This window comes from Cebus imitator, unplaced genomic scaffold, assembly GCF_001604975.1.
Source record: "Cebus imitator isolate Cc_AM_T3 unplaced genomic scaffold, Cebus_imitator-1.0 Scaffold55, whole genome shotgun sequence".
NCBI classification, from domain to species: domain Eukaryota; kingdom Metazoa; phylum Chordata; class Mammalia; order Primates; family Cebidae; genus Cebus; species Cebus imitator.
Window position 1 is genome coordinate 5,734,444 of NW_016107370.1, and position 10,657 is coordinate 5,745,100.

At 43.2% G+C, this 10,657-nt stretch overlaps 1 long non-coding RNA gene across 1 annotated transcript in view; it reads right to left on the reverse strand.

Annotated features, from left to right (window-relative positions):
* Nucleotides 1-399: 399 nt before the first annotated feature.
* LOC119471294 overlaps nucleotides 400-10,657 on the reverse strand; it is a 20,757-nt gene continuing 10,499 nt past the window's right edge. Inside the window, exons 2-3 of the long non-coding RNA XR_005200327.1 lie at nucleotides 3,636-3,773; nucleotides 400-430 (exon numbers count right to left, since the gene is read on the reverse strand). This is a non-coding gene — a long non-coding RNA (uncharacterized LOC119471294). The remainder of the gene's footprint in view (nucleotides 431-3,635; nucleotides 3,774-10,657) is intronic.

The following is a 10,657-nucleotide window of genomic DNA, read 5'->3' on the forward strand; positions in this document are numbered from 1 at the left end:
CTTTATTTTCAGAGGTCTTGTCCTCAAATTCTGTGAGTGGGAGCCCCTAATCGTAACTGCCTGGATCTTGATTATGTGTGTCATTTATCCACTTCCCGGAGCTGTCAGGAGGATCAGGTAAGAGGATGCACATGGCAACATTCTGTCAGCAGGAAGGCTGACACATTAAGGCCTCTTTTTTCTAAAACATCCAATTCTTTGTTTATAGTCCAGCTTGAAAAAAACATTCGATGGATTTGGAAATGACCATTAATCTGGAAAAAATTTTCACAGTTTAATTCATCTTTAGTCAGGGGTGGTGGCGTACATGTTTGGTCCCAGCTACTCGGGAGGCTGAGGTGGGAGGATTGCTTGACTCTGGGAGACTAAAGGTGCAGTGAGCTGTGATTGTGCCACTGCATTCCAGCCTGGGCAAAGAGTAAGACCCTGTCTGACAAAAAGAAAAAAGATTTTTCATTTGGAACTGCCTGTTTATCCCCTGCGAATATTAATAAATAATTCATTCATTTGTGCTCAGTCTTATATAGAAATTGTATTCATTTGCAACTATAGTTAATTTAAAATAGAACTGAAGTAGGCTGCTGATACCATATTAATTGTTATTTATTCCAAAATTTCTATATGGTTCTCTCTTCCTGAGTCTTTTAATCTTGGATTATGGGTCTCCAATTTTTTCTCTCTTTTTAAAAAATACATTAACTAAAACTTGTTTTTTCTCCCTGTGTTTTGGTATAACTACTAATTGTAAATATTAACAATCTGCTGGGTGCAATGGTTCATGCCTATAATCCTAGCACTTTGGGAGGCTGAGGTGGGCATATTGCTTGAGCTCAGGAATTTGAGACCAGCCTGGCCACAATGGTGAAACCCTGCCTCTACACAAAACACAAAAATTAGCTGGGTGTGGTGATGCGCACCTGTAGTTCCAGCTAATCAGGAGGCCGAAGTGGGAGGATCACTTGAGCCCAGGAGGTCAAGACTGCAGTGAGCCATGATTGTGCCACTGTACTCTCGCATGGATGACAGTGCAAGGTTCTGTCTCAAAAAAAATTAGAATAAATAAATATTATCAATCCACATTGACTAATAGTATTTAGTGCTTATGTTTAAGTAGGAAAAATAAAAATATGAACTTTCTCACACTATTATTGTCCATGCTCTTTGCCTGATTTAAGGCTAATGTGCATTGATTTCACAGTTAAGTCTTTATTCTTTCAAGCACCAGAGGCAGAGTAGGTCAAATTTTAGAAAATTGATGTTAATATTAAAGTGTCAACCTTCAGAATACAGAAAAGGTATAATTAGAAAATCATCATTCATTCTTTGTAATATTCTGGGGTCAAGAAACCTCATTCTATTTTATATCATCTATTGTCTACAGGTTTAAGGTTTTTCTGTCTTTTAATGATAAAAGCTGCACATATCCTGTTCCAACCCAGTGAGTCAGTCCCTTCCTCCCTGCCACCTTCTTCCCGGGTCCTGCCTTGCTGCCTCCAGAACTAAATTCTCCCTTCCCAGAACTAAATTCCAGCTTGAGAAGCTGATTCTTATTGGAGACTTAACACACATCTATTTTTTAGGGCCAGAGAAGCAATACTGAATTAACAAGTGGGCATTTCCCCTTCCAAGGCTCTAAGATCCAAGAGGGGCAGGTCTGTGGAGGATGTGGTCATCACTATAATTCTCATACTTAGCAAATTCCCTGGTACAAAGTAGTTGCTCAGTAAACCTTTCTTGATTGAGTTCATCTGCATAAATGGAATGGCCCACCACAGTTTGGATCATGGCATTGTATTACTGAAGATAATAAATCCAACTCATTTGAAGTCTAGGTCTGTAGGCTCACATGGAGCTCAAACAGAGAAGACAGCTCCTGGTTCCCATGCCTTTGGTCAGAACATTGATCTACAGAAAATGTGTAGGAATTAAGATCCCTGGATGAAGTTGCAAGGTGACTGCCATTTTATTTCCTCTTCCAGATTTTGCTGCCTGTTTCGGCATCGTCTCCATAGATTCACCACGGCTTCCTCCTTCCCTGAGCCTGCCTACTCTACCCAACATTCCACCTCTTCCTATGTCACATGTAACAGCTGAGAGTTTTATGCAATAAGCATGTTAAACAAATACAATATTCTTGTGTCTTAAACAAAAAGGCAAAACCTTTTACTAAGGCACAAAGAAAAGTACTCATATGACACAGGCCTTTGAACTTTCACAGCTCAGTAGCACAATCCAGATAAATAAATAGAATATTTGCCAGCAGGCCAGAGGTCCCCTCCAACCACTGCCCTCTGTCAAAGGTTGCTTCTGTTCTGACTTCCATCAGATTAGTTTTTCCTGTTCTTTTAAAAAATTGTGTTACTATATATGGAACATAAAAATTACCATCTTGACAATGTTATTTATTTATTTGTTTGTTTGTTTTTATTTTTAATTTTTGAGACAGGATGTCATTCTGTCTCCCATGCCGGAGCGCAGTGGCGTGATCTCAGCTCACTGCAGGCTCAACCTCCCTAGGTCAAGCTATCCTTCCACCTCAGCCTCCCGAGTAGCTGAGACTACAGGCGCATGCCACCACACCTGGCTAATTTTCACATTTTTTTTTGTAGAGATGGGGGTTTGCCATGTTGCCCAAGCTGGTCTTGAACAGCTGGGCTCAAATGATTCAGCAGCCTCGGCCTCCCAGAGTCCTTGAATTACAGGCGTGAGCCACTGCATCTGGCCTTAACCATTTTAAAGTGTACAGTTTAGCAAAATGTAAGTACATTCACAATGTTATCAACCAATTGCCAGAGCTTATCTTTAAAAACTCAACCCTAATATCCATCCAGCTACCCATTTCACCCAACTCCCAGGCCCTGACAAACACCACTCTATTTTTGTCTATAAATCTGACTACTCTTAGGTACCATGTATAAGTGAAATCATGTGGTATTTACCTCTTTGTGACTGTCTTATTGCATAGTTTTGCCTATTCTTAACTTTGATTCACATACACAGAATCATATAATATGGGCTCTTGTATGTCCTTTTCTGCACCATATACTAGCATTAAGATTTGTCCATGTTGCTGCATGTTTCATTAATTTGTTATTTATTAGGTTGTAGTATTCTATTGCATGATTAAGTATACACTATAATTATCTTTCCATTCTCCTGTTCATGGGCATTTGGGTTGTTTTCTATTTTGGCCTATTTGTGAATGAAGCCACTGTGCATCTTCATGTATTTGTTTGTTTTTTTGGTGGCCATATTTAGTCATTTCTCTTGGATATCACACCTGGGAGTGGAATTTCTGGGTCATCAAGTAGGCAGATGTTTACCTGTAGTAAACACTGTAAAAGAGGGTTCTGCCTGTCCCACAACTTTGGGGGGCTGAGGAGAGAGGATCACTTGATCACGTGTCAAACAGTTTTCCAGAGTGGAAAACATGAGCGTTCTAGATGCTGTAGAATCTTACCATCATTTGGGATTGTCATTCTATTAATTTTAGTCTTTTAAAGATGTGTAAGCTTATCTTAGGATGTTTTAATGTATATTTTCCTCATAAGTAATGATGTTGAGCACCATTTCACATACTGGTTGGCTTTCGGATATCTTCTTTTGTGGAGTGTATGTTTAAGTGTTTGTTTTACCTGTTAATTGAAGGGACTGCTTCTTTCTTAGTGATTTGTAGGAGTTCTTCACATATCCTGAATAGAAAGTGTTGTCTCCCAGTGGTCTGGGGCTTGCATTTTCACTCTCTTGGTGATGTCTTTTGATGAAAAGATGTTCTTAATGGAAAAAAAAGTCTAATTTACCTTTTTTCGTTAAGAGCTTTCTTGTCCTAAGACCTTTGCCTACCCCAAGATCACTTTCAGGAGTTTTGTTATTTTATCTTTCACACTTACATCTAAGATCCATCTCAAATTAATTTTTTGGTATGGTGTCCCATGGCATTTCAACTGTCACCTAAGAGTGATGAGCTCTCTCTCTCTCTCACCCTTGAAATTCTTGGTCCTATCTCTTTATCAAAATGTGGCATTTTAAGTCAAGCTAGGCGAGTGGAGAAGCTGTGGAGATGTTTTGGGGAAATGAAAGCCTTCTTATCAAGTCACATTTCTTAAGTGTCTGCTTTTGCAGCTTTGACTCTATCCCCAATTCTTTTCTAGGGTAATTCCAATTTACAAGCATGTTGCTAATGTGCAAATATTATCATTTGTTTAAAAGTTGGGCAAAAGGCTGGGTGCAGTGGCTCACACCTAGTCTGGGCGTGGTCACTCACGCCTGTAATCCCAGCACTTTGGGAGGCTGACATGGGTGGATCACCTGAGGTCAGGAGTTTGAGACCAGCCTGGCCAAAATGGTGAAATCTCGTCTCTACTAAAAATACAAAAATTAGCCAGGTGTGGTAGCACGTGCCTGTAATCCCAGCAACTTGGGAGGCTGAGGCAGGATAATTGCTTGACCCTGGGAGGCTGAGGTTGAAATGAGCCAAGATTGCACCATTGCCCTCCAGCCTGGGCAACAGAGCAAGACTCCGTCTCAAAAAANAAAAAAAAAAAAAAAAAAAAAAAAAAAAAAAAAAAAAAAAAAAAAAAAAAAAAAAAAAAAAAAATTGGGCAAAAATCAGAAACTAGATGTTTCCTAGCAAAGCAAAAATTGCACTAGACAAAGTTAAATGGGAAGGAAGGCTTTATTGAAGGCTATTGAAATAGAGGAGAGAGACCAGAGCTAAGTCTAAACTCAACTCCACCAAAGTAGGGGGCAGTAGGGTTTTTAAGAATTGGGGTGAGCAAGTGGAGGAGTACTGGGCTGACTGCAGTGGCTCACACCTGGAATTCCAGAATTTTGGGAGGCTGAGGCAAGAGGATCACTTGAGCTCAGGAGGTTGAGACCAGCCTGGGCAACATGGAGAGATCCTATCTCTACATACACAAACAGTTTTTTAAAAACATTAAAACTTGGCTGGGTGCAGTGATTTATGCCTGTAATCCCAGCCCTTTGGGAGGCCGAGGTGGGCGGGTCATCTGAGGTCGGGAGATCGAGACCAGGCTTACCAACATGGAGAAACCCCGTATCTACTAAAAATACAAAATTAGCTGGACAAGGTGCTACATACCTGTAATCCTAGCTACTCAGGAGGCTGAAGCAGGAGAATTGCTTGAACCCGGGAGGCGGAGGTTGCTGTGAGCCAAGGCTGCACCATTGCATTCCAGCATGGGCAACAAGAGTAAGACTTTAGCTCAAACAACAACAACAACAACAACAATTAAAACTTTAGCCAGATGTGGTGGTGCACACCTGTAGTCCCAGTTACTCAGGAGGCTGAAGTGCGAGGATCGTTTGAGCCTGGGATATTGAGGCTGTAGTGAGCTATAATGGCACCACTGTTCTCCAGCCTGTCCACTAAGTGAGGCCTTTCTCAAAAAAAAAACATAAAGAAAAGAACTGGAATGTAAACTCCTCATAGCGTCGTGATAGGAGGTAGTTTTGCAGGTGGGAGAACACCACCCACTGACTTAGGCTCCCGCCCTCCCACACAAAGCTGTCTGCTTTGATGATTACTTTTCAAAGTGGTGGCTTCTGGGTCCTGAGAAAGACATTCCTGGGTGGTAAAGCTGGCAAGAGGCTTTAAAATATATATAAAGCCGCCAGGTGTGGTAGCTCTTGCCTGTAATCACAGCACTTTGGGAGGCCAAGGCAGGCGGATCATGAGGTCAGGAGTTTGGGACCAGCCTGGCCAACGTGGTGAAATCCCATCTTTACTAAAAAAATACAAAACTTAACCAGGCATGGTGATGGGTGCCTATAATCCCAGCTACTTGGGAGGCAGAAGCAGGAGAATCGTTTGAACCCGGAGGCAGAGGTTGCAATGAGCCAAGGTCGTGCTATTGCACTCCAGCCTGGACGGCGACAGGGTGAGACTCCATCTCAAAAACAAATATTTATATATGTTTACATACATCTCAAAGAGGTAGAGAAAGACCAATCCAGCTGAGAAAGAAATGCCACCCCTCAAAGGAGATGATGACACACTCTGTATGAAAGAAGAAGACTAAGCTCTGGCTGAGGAATGACTTATACACGTGTTCAATACTCTACAATTCCTCTGATAGTATATTTTCAAGGATTTTTAAATTTTTGTTAACACCTAAAAAAGTCTGTATGGTGGCTGGCCATGGTGGCGCACACCTGTAATCCCATCACTTTGAGAGGCCGAGGCGGGTGGATCACCTGAGGTAAGGAGTTCGAGACCAGCCTGGCCAACATGGTGAAACCCCATCTCTACTAAAAATACAAAATTAGTCAGGTGTGGTAGTGCATACCTGTAATCCCACCTACTTGGGAGGCTGAGGCAGGAGAATTGCTTGAACCTGGGAGGCAGAGCCGGGATGGCACCATTGCACTCCAGCCGGGCAACAAGAGCAAAACTCTGTCTCAAAAACAAAACAAAACAAAAAGGCTATATGGCATGACAATAACTACTTTAAGGGGAAGATAAGATTTCTTTCTACTTCTAAATGATACTGTGATACCTTAGGCACTAAGGCAGAGCTAGTAACGCTCTTTTAGTTGCACATTGGCTTATTTTAACAGAACAAGGTAATGTGTGCTGTAAGATGTATGTAACCTGATGTTAACTTTGTGGTCTAAAGTGTTTAGCTATCAAGCCAGATTCATTATTAGACCAAATCTTATTATCGAAGTGTTCTGAGCTGTACCTTGATGTTTAGGAGAAAAGTATTTGTTACATCTTCTAGGATCTACTTTTCATTCTTTGTAATTGCCAATTCTGCATGTACTAGTCCTCCAGAAATAGGTTAAACTAAAGCAATTTGATGGAAGGGACTTTCCACAGGGCTTGTTTTCCAAAGAAAAGTATTGCTTGGAGGAGCAAAATTATAAGCCTATCTAAGCATATCGTAAAGCTGTTCAAAAACTTGGCCAGGTGCGGTAGCTCACAACGGTAATCCCATCACTCTGGGAGTCCAAAGCGGGTGGATCACCTGAGGTCAGGAGTTTGAGACTAGCCTGGCCAACATGGTGAAACGCTGTTTCCACTAAAAATATAAAAATTAGTTGGGCATGATGGCGCATACCTGTAGTCCCAGCTACCCAGGAGGCTGAGGCAGGAGAATCACTTGAACTCGGGAGGCAGAGGTTGCAGTGAGCCAAGATTGTGCCACTGCACTCCAGCCTGGGAGACAGAGCAAGACTCTGTTTCAAAAAAGTAAAACAAAATAAAAACAAAAACTCCAAGCCAGGCTTGTGGATGGAAATGTAGTGCCAAGTCACATGCTGCTTAAAGTTGAAACGAATACAGATGAATTAAAAGAAAAAAAAAAGGCAGAGAAAGAATTTAAAATGCCAGGTTTTCTAAAGTGAATGCTCTGCGGGCAGCCGTGGTGGCTGTGGTCTGTAACCTCAGTTACTCAGGATGTTCAGGCAGAAGGACCCCTTGAGCCCAGAAGTTCAAGACCAGCTTGAGCAACATAGTAAGATCTCATCTCAATTTAAAATAAAATAAAAAGTTTTTAAAATTAAGTAAATGCTCTAGGAAAAGGAAATCCAAGGGGCTAGAGGCAGTAAGAACCAGTTTTCAGTAGTAAAGCTGAGGTGCACGTGAGGTCCATCTTGGCTTCCCCCGAGACACAGTGAAGATGGAACCCGTACACGCACACTGACGTTGCTCCTTGGGCCTGCTGAGTGACTGCCTGCAGGTTGGTTGAGTTTTAAGCCATGTTGGCAAGTGTGCCAGGGCCCTGAGCTGCTTTGGGGGCTGACAGGATGCAAGTCTGAGGCTCTAGAGACTTAGGGAGGGGAAGTGTAGCTGCTGTTTGCTGCCAGATGCTGGGGGTGAGTTCTACACTTGCTTCCTCTTGGTGCAGAGAGACTCAGGCCCTCTTTGGTTCAGAGCTAGATGCCATTGAGCAGATATGTTTGCCTGGAGTGAGGCTGGGGGCCTTAGTGCGTGGCATCGTGAGGGTTTGTGTGCTTCTTCCAAGTCCTACCAAAGACCGTACCTAGGATTGCCACAAGAGCCACATCCAGGGGAATCTCAAGGGCCCAGCTGAGGCTGGGGACTCTGTCACTTTTCCTGACACAGTTCCATTCTGTCTCCTGCACCGATGCCCCTCAGACACTAGCACTTCTGCCACCTCCTCTGTCTGGGACCTGGGGAAGTTTCACCTCCTGACTAGGAAAAGTAGTACTCTGAGGGGTTCGCCAAATGGCTTGTTCAGAATCTGCTTGTATGGGGAAGGAAAGCAGCAAGGTACAAAGGAATGAAGGAGAAGACATAAGAGAGCGGAGGGGAGCTTGGCCTGTGCTACGTCATGGGGCCAGGGTCCTGCCTGGACAGGATGGGATGAGGATAATGCACTGCAGCTTGGATCATGTTTCCTCCCATACACCAGTGGAACCACTTCTGGAAGTTTCACCCTTTTTACTCTTTATGTTAAACCTGAATAAGTAAATAAGTGGTCTGGGTGCGATGGTTCATGCCTGTAATCCCAGCACTTTGGGAGACCAAGGAGGGCGGATCACGAGGTCAGGAGATTGAGACCATCCTGTCTAACACAGGGAAGCCCCGTCTCTACTAAAAATACGAAAAATTAGTCAGGCGTGGGGGCAGGTGCCTGTAGTCCCAGATACTCAGGAGGCTGAAGCAGGAGAATCACTTGAAACCAGGAGGTAGAGGTTGCGGTGAGCCGAGATGGCACCATTGCGCTCCAGCCTGGGCAAGAGGAGTGAAACTCTGTCTCAAAAATAAATAAATAAAAATAAGTAAATAAGTAAATAAAGCCCCTACCCCCCACCTCAAATAGAACCCAAACCCTTTCTTGGGGTTTCTAGGAGCAAATGAAATTAAAATGTCTCATCTGATGGTCATCAGGAAGACTGCTGGTGGGCGAGTCTTCTCGCTTCCAAAGGGTGGGGCTGGGGGTGTGTTGGGGCTTTGTCTTTGCTGCTCTGTGTTACGTTAAAGGCCCTTTTCCTGGACCTGGTTGTTTGAGTCAGTACAGTGGCTTAGCCCTGCTGCCTGGGTCCAGAATTCTTCTCCTACCCCATACTCATTTTCTAACTTGTTTATTATTTTTTTAGACATAGGGTCTCGCTGTGTCACCCAGGCTGGAGTACAGTGGCACAGCCATAGCTCTGAACTCCTGGGCTCAAACGATCCTCCTTCTTTAGCTTCCCAAGTATCTGAGACCGCAGGCATGTACCACCATGCCTAACTAATTTCTGTTTATTTTATAAAAATGTTTTGTAGAGACAGGGTCTTGCTATTTTACCTGGGCTGGTCTTGAACTTCTGGCCCTGAGAGAGCCTCTGCCTCAGCTTCCTGAGTAGCTAGGACTATAGGTGTGCACCACTGTTCCAGGCTAATTTCTGAAAATTTTTTTGTGGAGAAGGGGTCACACTGTGTTGTCCAGGCTGGTCATGAACTCCTGGCCTCAAGCTGTCCTTCTGCCTCTGCCTCCAAAGTGTTGGGATTACAGACACGAGCCATCACAGCCAGCCACTCATTTTTCATATAAAAGTACAAAAGTGTTGATGAACTGTTTTGTAGAAAGAAACAACAATAACAAATGAAAACCAAAAACACCCTGGCTCACTGAGGGAGGGTTGGGTCCATTTTGCCGAAGCACTAGGCGCCTCCAATTTGGAGCCGTATTCTTGGTGTCCGAAAGCTTAGTTTCTATCCTTGTTTTACTCCTTTCTAGTTGTGCGAGCTTAGAGAAGTTACTGGGCCTTACTGAGCTCTTCATTTTTGTTTTTTGAAATGTGGTCTCACTTCATCTCCCAGGCTGGAGTGCAACGGCATGGTCTCAGCTCACTGCAACTTCTGCCTCCCACATTCAAGCAATTATCCCGCCTCAGCCTCCCAAGTAGCTGGGACTATAGGTGCATGCCACCACACCTGGCTAATTTTTTGTATTTTTAGTAGAGACCGGGTTTCACTATGATGGCCAGGCTGGTCTTCAACTTCTGACCTCGTGATCTGCCTGACTTGGCCTCCAAAGTGCTGGGATTACAGGTGTGAGCCACCGTGCCTGGCCTAAGCTCTTCTTTCAAATGGGAATCATATGTAATTCTCAAAGGGTTCAAAGAAATTACATTAGAATATACTCCAGACAGCCCTGGTAGTGCCCTGGCATTGGGTTGCCATATGAAATACAGGAAACGTAAGTTCAAATTTCAAATAAATATCAAGCAAAAGATATTGTTTGATAATATCTTTTGCTTGATATTTATTTAAAATAGTATCAAGCATTAATATTTTAAAAATTCTTTTATATATCCAATTATTGCAAAAACTATGTCCTATAGTTTTATTTGCTAAATCTGGCTACCCTACCCTGGCATATTACAGGACTTGGTAAATGTTTCCACGTTTTGACTTCCACATAAGCCCATCTACAAAGGGCTTCAGACACTGCCTGATTTCAGTGTTGCTACACTGTGGTTTGAAGGATGCGGAGATATGGAAGGTGAAGGTATCAAACATGGCTAAGATCTCATCCTTATTTCCACAAATAGAAGAACATAAAAAGGCCGGGCATGGTCACTTACGCCTGTAATCCAAGCACTTTGGAGGCCAAAGCGGGCGGATCACCTGAGGTCGGGAGTTCAAGACCAGCCTGACCAACACGGTGAAACCCTGTCTTTA